Raw genomic sequence first — 14,656 nt, 5'->3', positions numbered from 1 at the left:
GGTACTTAGCACAGTATGCTGACCCAAACAGGAAATGGCACATTAAGGACAGGAAACCTGAAGTAGATACACTTAGCTATCTGAACAAGATTTAAATGATTCAAAATATTTAATTTTTTAAAATTCTTGTATTTGAAGGCTCAATTTGAGCTCCTATGATCTCAAATTCAGGCAGTACAATGTGGTGTGACAAGACTGGGACAACTTTTCCTTCTGGCTGTCAGGTATCACACCAGGCAAGATTCTGATTTCCTCCGGTTTCTTCACTTAGTCATTATTTCACGTCAGCTATTTACAGAAGCAGAAACTGTTCAGTAGGAAAGACAGCCACTGCACTGACTGTCAGGACATAACATGCAGTGCATACTCTCACCATCACTTCACCATCAGCTGTAATGGGATGAAGAGAGAATGCAGATAGTGTCCTTTACTTTATAATCTTGCTATTGATATTCAACAGACTGGGAAAATGTGTATAGTGAATAAAACTTACAGGGAACCTCCTGCATAGACCTCAATTCTTTCCCCTTTCAAAGGTAAATCATATAATTGCATAAATAAGAGCCTAATTGCAACATTCAGAAACCTAATTTGCATACATATATGTGCAAGGTAGGATTTTGCAAGCATTTCTATGTTCTTTTGAACAGCTCATATATTGTAAAAGGTTTTGAGAAGATGGGTAGCCAGTAGTATTTGTTTCTGTTCTCAGCATCACAATGCCTCAAAAACAGTTTCCAATACAAATCACAAACACAGAATCACAAAGAATCATAGAACCATAGGGGTTGGAAGGGATCTCTGGAGATCATCTTGCCCAACTCCCCACAAAGATGTGCATAGAGTATGTTGCACAGGAAAGCATGAGCAAATCATCCTACTGTGATTTGAACACTTGATATAAAAAACAAGCCTGATGTAGAGATAGCCACGAATCTGTATTGCATCGAAACCAGAACAGGCAGTAAGGTGTCTCTCTAAGTTTTAGAAAGTATAAATAATTCAAGGGAAAGGATTATTGTGGAGATAGCAGATGTGCAATGTTTATTTTCACAAATATACCACCATTACAAAGGAAAATCACTGAATGATGGAGGACAATGGATACCCAGGCTGATGTCTGAATATATGCAGTGGTGGACTGTGAGGTTCCTAACTAAGGGGCTGGGAGATACCTGTGACCTTGCTAAGCCTCGTGTATAAATTTGGGCACTGGCACAGCCTAGAGAGGGCTTGTGCCTGGATCCCAGTCAAGCATATCTGCAAGAACTGGAGGACCTTGATTAGGTTGTGCAGTGGGGCTGCTGGCAGCAGTTCTTGGTGTCCACCCATCTTGATGCTATGGCTGTGCACTCTAGTGGGCGAAGAAGAAGCTGAGTTTCTTGTGTGCAGGTGCAGGGTAAGGACCATTCTATACTCAGTGAAGTTGGACAATGTTCATTGTGACAGTGTGCTGTCCACAGCCAGCAGCACACTCAGGTGCTGCAGGATGAGCAGGACCTGTAGACCCAGTGCTCCTGGCTCTGGAGTACAATTTCCCACCATAGGTCTGGGCTGCCTTTTTCCAACAGCATCCAAGAGATGTCAGACTCCTGCTCCATTGGATCCAACGAGAAATCAGGAGGATCTCAACTGACAAGTAGTGGGAGGTACATGCAAGACAGAGCATCATTGTGAGCTTCTGCAAGTACAAGCTTGATAAGGCAGTCTTTGTGCAGGAGGCTGCACAAAGCATTTCATGTGTAGTATCACTGTCATCACTGCAGCCCTGTATGGCCCAAAGATCCGTCTACAGCAGGACTGCTGGTTCACCTATGCTGCAGGAGGGCAGGAGGACAGCCCCACAGCCAACCTCAGCCCCACTGTCTCCCATCAAGGTCCTCCTGCCTCTGGCCTGGATTGCTCCACCAGCCCTGTGGGCCTCAGTGCTGAGGAGCTCCCTGGCATCTTTCATTGGGTTCCTAAGCATTCCATCACTGTCATTGTTTCCACAGAGGAGGAGCTGGAGCAGGCAGTGGCAGTATGCCCTTCTGTCCAGGACAGGGACTGCTCACCTGGAAGGCCACAGCACAGTCTGAAGAGAAAGGCCTCCAGCAGCTCCCAGGACTCTCTCCTGCTTTACAAGAGGTGGTATTGGTGGCAGCACTAGCATCTACCAATAGGCAGAGCGAGGCTCAGGGGTCTGGGAGGCAAACAGCTACTTCTCAGTCAGCTTCTGATAAAAAATAAAAGTAAAAAATACAAAACAAGTCTTTGCTTTTGACAAGGTTGTTGATGTTGCTGTTCATAACCATGATGGTTTCTCCCTTTTCTGGTCCTGGGGGAGGCCATAGAAAGAGAAAAAGGAATCTAAAATAGGTAACAGAATCCTTGCAAATGGCAAATAAGTAACTCTAAGATATACAGCTTTGTAGTCTTCCGAATACTGTGTTTTCTTGGAGTATTTTTTTAATATGGTGCTAGCTTCATAGATGATTATCTGTGAAATCAAAAAGCAGGCAACTGATGAGACAGAAGGATGTTACAGATACTTTAGGATAGTGTCTGGGATGAAGGTTCTGGGCCAGGAACTCCTTATCATTGGATTTTATACGCGTGGAAATATATAGCAACTTGCATTCACTGCTTCCCATTGGCAGATCTGAAAGCACTTTAAAAAGGTAGTCACTTATGATGTGCTGAGGCAAGAAACATTCCTGCACTGCTGCCAAGAAAGGGAGGATTATGCCATGGCTGCATTAGATTTGAAGATGCAGACTTCTGATGTACGTGATATCCTCCCTGAGCTTGAAGCCAAAAGCTCTAACTACTGGCTTTGGGCGGGATTAGACCCATACACCATCTTTATCCTATTTCCTAACTAATGGGCAAACTATGTCTGAACAGGACTCCATTTAAGTATACTAAGTAGTGGCCAACACAGGCTGGGGATATGTGTTTTGTGAATGCAGGTCCTAGACTTCTTTGAGTAGAAGGTGCAGGAAATGGGAAAAGATTCTAATAGTGTTAACATTTCTGGGGTTTTATGCATGTCCACTTACTGAATAACATTTTAGATGCATCTAGCAAGAGTGCACCTCCTCAGTTATTTCTTTGTCTTCTATTTTGCACTGTTACAAGACAGAAAGCCAGCCTACTGCAGCCAAAATGGCTCCTCAAACAAATTCTTCATATATAGCATATAATTTTACTCCTTTATTTCTTGGATGCAAAACACAGTGTTATTGTTTTTCATAATTTAATAATAATGATGCATAACATACGGCCAAAAAAGTAAAAGAAAACTGCTTTTATAACAACAGAGTTCTCTGGATGCACAGAATTGAGATTTTTGTAGAAAGAGATGTGCACCTTTGTGATTTCTAATGCAGGAACTTCAGGACTGTATTTCTGTATGTACTACTTATTATTGTTGTGATCCACAGTATCTTCAACCTGCCCTCACTCTTGCATAAAGGTATGGCATTGCTATTGTCTCTCCTCTGCATACAGTGCAGAGATGAGAACCCCCATCCCGTCCTGCAATAAGCAAAATATGCAACCCTGAAGTAACAATTTTGTTGTGAGTACTCCAGTAGTCTACAAATACTGTGGCTCAGTGGTGCATCATCCTGACAAAAAATGTAAAGTACCTTTCTGAAGAGTGACAATCTCACCATGAAAAGCTTGTGACATGATAATCAAGATTGCCTCCAATGCTCTGTCTTTTATGGGATGACAATGGAGTGGGCTTTTTGTTAGATGCTACTGTTCTTGCCAAAATATCTAGAAATGATGATTTCGTTGGGAGGATTACAGATCGGAATATTTCTACATACACCATTACATTTAAAGTTGGCAGTTTATTTCAGAGGAGACACAAATTGGCTACCTGTAACAGATGACTACAGCAGAGCTGTTAAAGATGAACAACAGGTCACTGAGAGCCATAAGACGTACCAGCTCTAAATCTAACTCATTTTGAAAGCATAGAGAGTTTGCTCATTTCCTGTGATGGAGAAACCAGTATAAAGGATACACCAACCTCTGAAACTGGTACTGGTTGAAGGATGGGAGGAGGATCTGGTAGTCACACTTGACTAATCTGACCATCAGGCTGCCTTTAATACTAAAAAGAATAAATAATTTAAAGACTGACCCAAGCTGTTTCTGGAGACTCCTGATGTTTTCCTGATAAGTAACATGGATGTTTGCTGCCATCTGCCCAGGCATATTCTGTCTGCATCTAAAATATATACATATTTATCTGAGGAACAGAAAGATCTAGTTACATGAGATTGTACTGACTCTTGTTTGTTTGTTTGTTTGTTTGTTTTGTGGCAGTTTTGACAGCAATGTAAAGTTCACTGCAGAGAGATAGTTTGAATTTTTGTTTTGCAGTTGTCATAAATACATCATCTTGCACCTCTTCTCATAGTAACTATTTGAAGCAACTAGAACTCCCTGCAACAAAGTATTTAGATTCTGGAAAGCAGCTCTCACGTAACAGTTACTCTTGTTCACAAATCACTCGATGAAAATGCTGTATCTGATTTTTCATATCAATTATATCTCATGTTCCACAACAACAAGATGTTTTAATTCCACACTAAATAAATAAATTAAATAAATAAATAAGAAAGATGTGGTCAGCTAGAATGAATGTTATTTTTAACCTTGAGTTCCTACCACTTAAGTCATGGAATGATGAGCCCAAACTCAGACACACGGAGAGTGTGTAAAAGTTTAATGCTTTCTATAGTTTAAAAAGAAAAAAAATCCCTTTTATTTTACCACTACAAGGCTATTAATTAATGGGGAGAGGAAAAGAAGGAAGGTGCTGAAGAGCCTCTCCTTCAGGTATTTTGTTTTTTACTTTTTTTTTTTTTTGAAATCTATTTTGACCAAAATGCAGAGGACTACCTTTTGCTGTAGGTATAGGTCATTAGTTCACATAACATACATTTTGCAACAGCCGATCTCACTTCCATTTATTTAAAAGCCTCTCAGTCAGCAGTAATGGATAGATTTCTCTAAGCTCTTTCCGCTTCAAAGAAAGTCCAGTTTGTCCTACTGGAACTCCGTCTTTAAAATCATCATCTCCAATTGTGGTCAGATTGTTTCCTCCTGAAAAGGAAGGAAATTTCCTCTCTCTTTCTCTCTTTCCTTTTTTTTTTTTTTTTTATTTTTTAAATTTTTTTTATTTTAATTTTGTTTAACTTCTGTAAAAGTTTTACAACACATTTGTAAGCTTTGGTCTGGCTTGTTCCTGGATGTCTACAGTATTTGACTCTAGGGACTCTCAAGCTGTAATTCTCCTTGCAGAAAGCTATGTATAATGTTAATAAAAAAGTATTTCTTTTTCTTTGCATAAATGTACTGGTTCTTTAAAGCTAGAGGGGAATCTTAGTAATTTTAAAGAATATATATCATTAGAAAACAAAGAAAAAATGTTAATTTTAACTGTCCACTGACATATTACATCAAAGTAACTACTTTGTTTACAACTAATTTAGGCTTAAAAATCTCCCAGAGATTAAATAAACAAGAATACTTTTAAAGTAAAGCAGTGAAAATCATGGCTATTTATGGAGTATGTAACTTGGTAAGTTTCTTGGTTACCTCCCATTCTCTTGATTCATTTAATTAAAGTACATCTTGATTTGAACTAGTTCTCATTTTTCTGCTTTTTGGTTAAACCATGCAAGCCTCCATAGTCACATCTTATTCACTGACAAAGCAATCAAGATAATCTGTTATTCCTATCAAGTCTGAAACATGATTTTTCCTTTTGACCATATATTTGGATTTTTACTGAGGTTCTTGTTTTGAATTAATTTCTCATGTTCTCAATTTTCTATTTTATGAATCTAACCATTCAAAAAGAAACAAATGGCTCAGCAGAAGGCTGATGAGTCTTTCCAATGAACTGCTGGTCCTTCATCAGGATTACTTTCAGTCAGCCAGGCTGGTAAACACCTGAAACTACAGGCAAGAATTTAAAATGAATCCCTTTGCCTTACGTCATCAAACTGACCTTTGTTTTTGACTAAGACTTCACCATGCTCACAACATGTGTGTCATACGAGTGTGAGCTACTTCTCATCTACACCCACTCATGCTTCATTTCTAATAGCAAGTTCTTCCAAAATATCTGTCTCATCATCGGTGCCTTTTCTGCTTCTTCAAGAAAAACAAAACAAAACAAAAAACCCCCCAAAAATAAAACAAAAGCAATGCAAAACAAAAAAAAACATAATCCCATAATCCCTGGTTCATTGCTTCATTTTATCCAGTGAACTGAGGTGGTTTCTTTTGCCCTTACAAGGCTAGATCTGCTTCCTGTTTCTGAATGAAACTATCATCAGCTCAGTGTAATATGACTTCATTCAGTAGCAGCAGCTGCAGAGGCAGCCAAGAAGGGAGTTTTGGACACTCAGAGGGCTGTGCAAACATTTGGCTTCTAAGTTTTAGGAAAATGATTTTTTTTTTTTTCTGTTAATGTTTTCATTTTGAAATTATTTTTTATAGTTCAATTTTGTGGTTTTTTTTTTTTTTTTTTTTTTTTTAGAAGAAAATATTTTGTTGGGATTGAAAAACACACATAATTTTACCAACTTCAGCCATCCCATCCATAAAGCCATACCACCTTTAAAATTTAAACTAACTTAAAATGCAATATAACTACATTTTAAAATTCAAAACTAAAACTTGGCATACTTCATTTTTTAAAAAAGAGCTTTTCCCAAATTATCTTTTTCATTCTTTAGATCAAACAAGTAGGTACATCTGCTTCACCAGCAAGAAAGTTTCAGTCATTTGAATTTACAGAATTATCTAATTAAAACATTGGAAAATATTTTTATGATTGCATTCTTTCCTATTAATGTTTTTTCATTTCATATTTCATATTTACCCCATACCTCTGCTTGTTTTGCTTTTTAGTGGACTGATTGCATCTATTTCTCTTCCCACTTTGCATTCCCTATTCTAACTTAAATAATGCTATTATTACTAAATGAAATAACTATGTGGAATGTTCTGTTATAACGGTACGTTAAGAAGCCACTCTGTAAGAACTTGTCTGTCTATTCTGCCTGGACTATAAAGTTCCACTAATTAAATGCAACTGAGATTTATATAAAATTACCTTATCATACAGTAGCCTATGATTGAAATTTCCTGTTAGTGGTAACCAAAAATGCTCAGATGATTTCTTTCAACTGTATTTTATATGGGTTTCCACTGCTGTTTAACTACCACATCAGAGACCATATTTTCCACTCATTCTGCTTTCCAAATTAATCACCAATTATGCCAGGTCTCTAAATTCAGTGGTGAGTACTGGAATACTGACTTTACTATCTGATTGGTTTTTTTTTTTTTTTTTCCTTTTCATAGAATTATAGAATCACTCAGGTTGGAAAAGACCTTCAAGATCATCAAGTCCAACCACAACCTAACCATACTGCCACAACTCTAACAACCCTCCGCTAAATCATGTTCCTGAGCACTACATCCAAATGGATTTTAAACACATCCAGGGATGGTGACTCAACCACCTCCCTGGGGAGTCTACTCCAGTACTTAACAACCCTTTCTGTAAAGAAATGTTTCTGGATATCCAAACTAACTTACCCTGGTACAGCTTGAGGCCATTTCCCCTCGTCCTGTCACCTGTCACCAATGAGAAGAGACCAGCCCAGCTCTCACTGTAAGCACCTTTCAGATATTGAAAGAAAGCAGTAAGGTGTCCCCTCAGCCTCCTTTTTCCCAGCCTGAATAGCCCCACTTCCCTCAGTCTCTCTTTGTAAGGATATTCTCCAGGCCCTTCACAAGCCTTGCTGCCCTTCTTTGGACCTGCTCCAGTGCCTCAATGACCTTTCCATACTAAGATGCCCAAAACTGAACACAGTACTCGAGGTGAGGCCTCACCAATTCCGAGTACAGGGACAGGATTATTTTTAATAGTGTAAAAGAACTGTCTTCTCTGGGTAGACATAAAAGGAAATATATACATTCAGAAATCTGATTTTAGGAAAAGCTATCTATTTTGGCTTTTCTTACAGATATACACCTCAGGCCTTAAGCCCATTCTTCTTAGCCTTATATAGAAAATCTTGTCTTTGTGCTGATTTTGACTGAAAAAACAGGCCTTAATACTGTCCAAATAACACAGTTAAGGGAAAAAGAATTGCCCTATTTATATAATTTTCACACTAAAATTTTCTGCATAATTTTTCTTTTATATATTTATTGCTGAGATTACCATTAATTCTTTTGAAATTCATATATTTACTGGGTAAACAATTGCTCAATAAATAACTTAAATAATATTTTATATTTAAAGTTAAACTATTATGCAGTTGAGTTTCTGGATATGTCTTCAGGTCGTGTGCCAACCAGTGATGTGAAAAAATACACTTAAAACACTCAAAACTATTTTCCCCAAATTATGTTTTTGTATAAAAAAATCTATAAATTCACCTCAAACATAAGATTTCAGCAAACAGACAGATATCCATCAATCTCATAACTGGTGCAGCACAGCATCAGCAGCAGAGCTTTTGAGAGACAAGATCTTAGTTTCAGCCACACTACAGTTTCTCTCTGTGAAACTGAGGCTTTTAAGTAGGCTGAGAATCATGATCTACTTTGATTGACTTTTTCCTCAGATGTATTCATCACATAATTGTAATCAGGAGAAGCCATTGTGTGTTGTTCCTACTGAAGTAGAGCATTTATAGAACTGCAATTAAGAAACCTTCATTGCTAATACACTGGGCATTTACGTTTTTTGCAGTTTTAATGGCACATTGCTGTGGGATTGGAGTTCAAGATGTATATAGAACATGTCACCAAAAGACCGAATGATTTTCTTCAAGCAGATCTCATTTCTGCCAGCTTTTAAAGCATGCAAACAAATGCCCACCTTCTTGCAGTGAAACTTCTTTTTGGCTTTCTAATATGCTCCTTCAGTACACTGATACCAAAACTTAGTAGCCTTTTGCTACTACCAGAAAAGCAGGTTGTCCCTTATTCCCAGGTGACCTACTTTTAAAGCATAAACTTAGTGGCTTTCTCAGGAGGATTTAGAAGGTTTCCAGTTTTATAAGAATCACTGATATCTGGAGATTTTTTCAATGTCAGATCACATTGAATGATAAAAAGTTCAATTTCTAAAGAAGTTGGTATAATTTCTAGGAATAGAAAATAGAAAAATAGAAAAAAGTGAATTTATTTCAGGACGTTTTTAATGTTATCTCCATAGTATTTTAAACAGGAAATATGTTGCTTGGTTGCAACATTATTACATAAGCATGGGATGCTCAAATCTTGGTTGCATTGACCAGCCCCACCATTGGATTTGTTTCCTCATAAGGGTAATGTATTGAGGATCCTAGGCATGAAAAATGTGACAGTCTGGCTTTGATAAGTCATGCCCTATTTAAAATTCTGTATTTCCTCACACTGCATGGAGAGCAAGGCTGTAATAGCATAATTTTTCTCATTTACATTTTCCTTCAGTGTAGAGCTGTCCCAGAGAAAAAGACCCATTGGAGCTCAGGTTATTCAGGAATATTGACTGCCTGATAGTTGTCACTCCTACATAGCTGCATCATTCCTTGGTGCTAAACTCATTTGTGAAGATAGAGGTGTGGTGGGAAATGACACCCACTGGTAGCAGCAAGTGGTAAAATTTAAAAGAGTTTTCATTTACTCATTTTACAGTGTGATATATTGGGGTTATGCTAAGTTATTGGTATATTTTATTGGTGCCTTCTATTTTTATAGTGTTTTTTCTTCTTTTTTCTTTTTCTTTTTTTCTTTTTTTTTCCTGATTCTATTTAACTCCTTAACCACTTTCCAGACAATTTTTATTTCTGTGACAATCATGGCATGACAAGAAAAAGGCAGCTGGTATGAGTGGTTTCCTCCCAGCTTGTTCAGCCTGAAGTCAAATTCATTCTGGGTCATCAAGGAAGCTGCAAGGAATGGCCTGTGAGCAAGGACAGGAAGGACTTGTGTGACATTAGCTCATACTCTCACCTTTCCCTCCTGAGCCGTAAGTGGTCTTCAGTTTACCAAGACAAATGACCTGGCCTTATAAAAATGAGAGCCAAGATTTATTGCAGCTGTTGTTTGATTTCAACTCTCAGTGCTGTACCGCAGCAGTGTTTGCAGCGAAATCTCCACAGAAAGGCAAAGGTACTAATATATTTGAAAAAAATAAATAAAATAAAATCTGTAGGCAATCTGTTATTTTATATTAATATTTTTTGACTATGTGACTGTTACTTTAATGACAGATTTTTGCCCACTGTATTCAATTGCTATGGATAGGCAACTGGCCGAGTTCAGCAGCACAGTTCACAGTAACTGGAGAAATAAGAAATATGCACACAGTGTTGTGGTTTAACTCAGCAAGCAGCTAAGCACCATGCAGATTTTCGTTCACTCTCCCCCACAGTGGAATGGAGGAAGTAACTGGAAAATAAGAAGGTAAAGCTTGTAGACTGAGATAAAATTATTTACTAAGAACAGAAAAAGAAGAGAGAAATAACAGCAATGATAATAATACATATGTGTGTGTATGTGTATGTAAGTTGCCCTTAACAGTTATGCCTCCTATTTATTTCCATGGAAAATGCAGATACAAAGAGCACAGTAACACTATTTGAAAAAGCTAATTTAATCTACAAAAACCACTGTTTTTCAACACTGTCACCACTACTATGCATTTTCACCAGTGTTGAGCAATAGCCTGCATAATGTGCCTGTAAAAATATGCACAAGCAGAGGTGATGCACTGTTGCTGTCTCCACTGCTGAAATTCACTGTTCACCTCATTGTGCTCACACCGACTATTTGGTCTCCATCAACATTCATCAAACATTGATGAATATCTATGGGTGCAGGGAGGAATTCAGTGACACACCTTTTCTTCATTTGCACTTCCATGTCAGACAGCAATCTGTCAGACTGTTCCTCTGTTGCTATCTGTTGCATGACAAAAACATGTAATGGAATACTGGTAGGAAGGTTTGATCTCTACTGCCATATCAACAACATCTGCCTCTGATGTTGTGGGCCAACATCATAAAAAAGGAGGCATTACTTCTGGAGCCATCCTTATCAAGTGATACACAAAGCAATTCATCACCACCTGCCAACTGAAGCCCAGACAGTGCCTGTTCACTGGCTGACCCCTTATCCTTCTCCCCTAAGTTTTTATAGTTTCTTAATATGAAGTCATCTGGTATAGAACACCTCTTTGGACAGTTTAGGTCAGCTGTCTGAGTTCTTTCCTCTCCTAGTCCTTGTGCCCATCAATCCCATTCCTAACAGGACAATATTAAATGCTGAGAAAATGAATTGTCCTTGGCACTGTGCAGCACTGCTCAGCAACAACTAAAACATAGGTGTGCTATCAACGCTGTGTTTCTCTTAAAGCCAATAACATAGCATCATGCCAGACACTCTGAAGGAAATCAACTCTATCCTAGCTAGGTTTAGGAAGAAATGTTTGAGAATGTTGATGCATGGAGCAGCACAAAGGCTGTAGGGAGGAGAAGGCTGGTTGTAATACAGTGTTAAGTGCATTTTTAAGGATATGCTTTTGCAACAGCAATGGTTATAAATCCACTACCGTTCCTATCAGCACAATGATCAGTAGTCATCATATGTGATATAGGTCTATATTGTGTTACTGAAGACCACATTACAGGCGCTTCTAAAATTGTAGTCATCTCATGACAGTAGTACCCAAGCTTGGTTTTCCTTATGACTCAGTAAGTGCTTGTGCTCTGGTTCTGCAGACTGGAAACATCCCTGGAGTGCTGAGAAGCCACATGAACTGAAAGCATAAATGCAGCATAACCTAACCATCCCATTATTACTTAACATCACAACTTAAACTCTCAAACATCCAATTCACCTGCAGGCAGCTCACATGAAACCTAACCTTTTCTGCCATTAGAAATCTGTATATACATATTCAAAACTGCATGAGCTTTTACTGTACTCAGCAGCTGAAGAACTATCGCATGCCTCAGCTGAGATCTACATGGATTTTGTCTGATTACCTTTCATGGTGTGCGCTGAGTCCTTTCCAATTAAATTCTGGAACAACAACTTCATTTTCGAAGTAAAGTAGTGGTAGCATCCACCTACACAAACTGGGGAGAAATAAATAAAAGAAAAAAATGGCTAAATTGTTCAGTGTTTGGATATATTTTACAAGAGACAATTGCCTACCATGTAATTTCAGAGGGATCAAAATTGAAACCTCAGCATAAAACTGTTACCTCTTAGTTAAGCCAAATGGACTGTTTTGCTGAGATGTCCCCACTTGACACACTCACTTTGGTAGATTAGGCACCTGTTCTATCAAGATTAACTAATTTACTGCTGCAGTTACAACCTGGCAGAATGGCTGAGTTTGACTTAGTTCTGTTGGCTTGACACTTGCCCTAAGTTATACAATCTGGCTGTGATGGAGGTGCAGAATGAACCCAGATCTTCCAAGAACAACCCAAGCCCTAAAGCATAATCTGTATACTTTCCTGCCTAGGTCAGACCTATGGTTGTTCCAGTTGCTTCAGGATAACATTTTTATTAATCTTGTCTTGCACTTGGCAGTGCAAAGGAAGCTCTTAAGAAAGGCACAGCCTGGATAAATGGGCAGGTTCAAAATTTGAAATGGAAAATGACACACAAAAAGTGTTTCAGTTGGAAAGCAATAACTCTCCTGATGTTTTTGGCACAACTGGAAGAAAAAAAATATCATCCAGATAAACTCCAGTGTAGAGAAAAAAGTTGGTAACACTGGTTTAAAGTTGCCAGGTCTGCTACTCTTCTAAATGCCTGCCATTTTCTTTGCAGCTATGACTGTTTTGGGCAAAGACAAATGTCCAGGTATGTGTGTATTAAAGAAACTTACTAATACAGTAAAATAGGAGCTACCATAATTATCTAAAATAAAAAGAAAATGGAAAAATATGTTGCTGGTTATCCTTATCTATACGTGTCTGTGCATACATATTTACAATCTTGATGTGGTTTTTAAAACAGCATTAACAAAAGACCAAATTCAAACCTTGAATCACTTGTGTTGTTAACAAAAGAACTGAGATTCAAGTTTTTACACAATGCCTTGTAAATGTAAAGTAAATGTAGTCATTTTATTATCTAAATGCTATTCTGACTCTTTTGAGGGTTTTCAGGCTTTCTCATTTGTTTGCTCTCTTCTTCCTCTGGTTTATAAACAGGCAAAAAGCAAGCAAAAAAAAAGTTGAGTCAAATCCTAAAGTTACAATAAGTGGCTAGCCTCAAAGCATTTGTCATCAATTCTAGAAATTCAGTTTAGCACAGTGAAACTGACAAGTCACTCTCGATGATGACAGATGACAACTTAGAAAACAAGAAGAAAAAGAGTCATTTACCAAGCTTCTTTTTTTGATGTAAACAAAAGAGGTCATGTCTCTCTATCTGATATGAATGTTCATTCCATTTATGATCTCAGCTGTGAAAAGGTTGCACAACAGTAGGTATAGGCAACAATATTCACTTTATTGCCAGGAGAACTGGAATAGTTGAGCTTCTATCTGTTCCTTTTTTTTTTTTTTTTTTTTTTTTTTTTTTGCCCGTAATACTTATGGGCTTTTTGGTAGTTGTTCCTTTGTTTGTTTGTTTGTTGTTGTTGTTGTTGTTGTTGTTTTCTTTTGTCTATGCCATGCCACGTTGCACTAACATGACAGAGTAATCTGTCGGGGCACCCTGACCCAGCTATCACCATCTCTCCACACACCCCCACTCAGCCGCCAACGGGAAAGCTTTCAAGGAGTACCATAGGCAGTAATCTTTTCTGACAACTCTTTGTGAGACTGTATGTAGTACAAATTGTTACAAAATTAGTTCTGGAGTTGACGTGTACTTTTATTCTCTGGAGAAGGAGATGACCTGTCCCTCCTTGTGTTGGTCTCTGCAAGCTGACATGTCCAGAACTCTTTTCCTGGACTCTGACCCAAGTTTTACAGTAATACATACATAATGCATATTTTACCCTTGACTGGTATCTCTGTGGCTGCTCCAGCAAGCACCCTCTACCTTATGGAGACAGGAGAGACACATGCTGCTAAATGACTGAAGCAGCTAGTAGTTATTGTCTCTCCTTGGACAAATAACAGGAATAACAGCACTTTGTAGGGATGTTCATGCCACCGCGATTTTTCTGTTCACATTTTTAGGGAACTTTCTAATTTGAATTTTTTTTTCAGTTCCCATCTCTCACTTAATTTAAAGGCTGTTTATGAAGTCCACTTTTGAATGGATATGACATAGCTGTGAAAGAAGGACTTGGAGACATAAAAACAAGCCATTGTAGTAAGTAGACTTAGTCTATGTTCCTATCCAGGAAAGATTTTCTGAGAGACAACAAAACCTCCAGGAAAGATTTTCTGAGAGACAACAAAACCTACTTTACATTTTGCTGACTATACTTGCCTCGTCCTTACTAAGTAGCGCTATCTGATGTAAAATGCATCAAACGATGCTATGCAGTGCTCCACTGGCTAGGTCTCACCAAAGGAAAGCAGCCTCTTCTTCATGATCTTTTTGTCAGATAGTAGTAATGTTGTAGATAGCAGAACATTTTCAGTAGAAAGTACTAACTCAA

General features: G+C 38.1%; 1 long non-coding RNA gene across 1 annotated transcript; it reads left to right on the top strand.

Annotated features, from left to right (window-relative positions):
* Positions 1-1,470: 1,470 nt before the first annotated feature.
* LOC149912772 (uncharacterized) lies at positions 1,471-2,206 on the top strand. The gene is made up of 3 exons (XR_016462332.1): positions 1,471-1,649; positions 1,747-1,877; positions 1,995-2,206. It is a non-coding gene; the product is annotated as an uncharacterized LOC149912772 (long non-coding RNA).
* The last annotated feature ends 12,450 nt before the right edge of the window (positions 2,207-14,656 follow it).

Source organism: Phasianus colchicus, chromosome Z (assembly GCF_987193195.1).
Source record: "Phasianus colchicus chromosome Z, bPhaCol1.hap1.1, whole genome shotgun sequence".
Taxonomy (NCBI): Eukaryota; Metazoa; Chordata; class Aves; order Galliformes; family Phasianidae; genus Phasianus; species Phasianus colchicus.
This window is presented reverse-complemented; position numbering and strand designations above follow the sequence as displayed.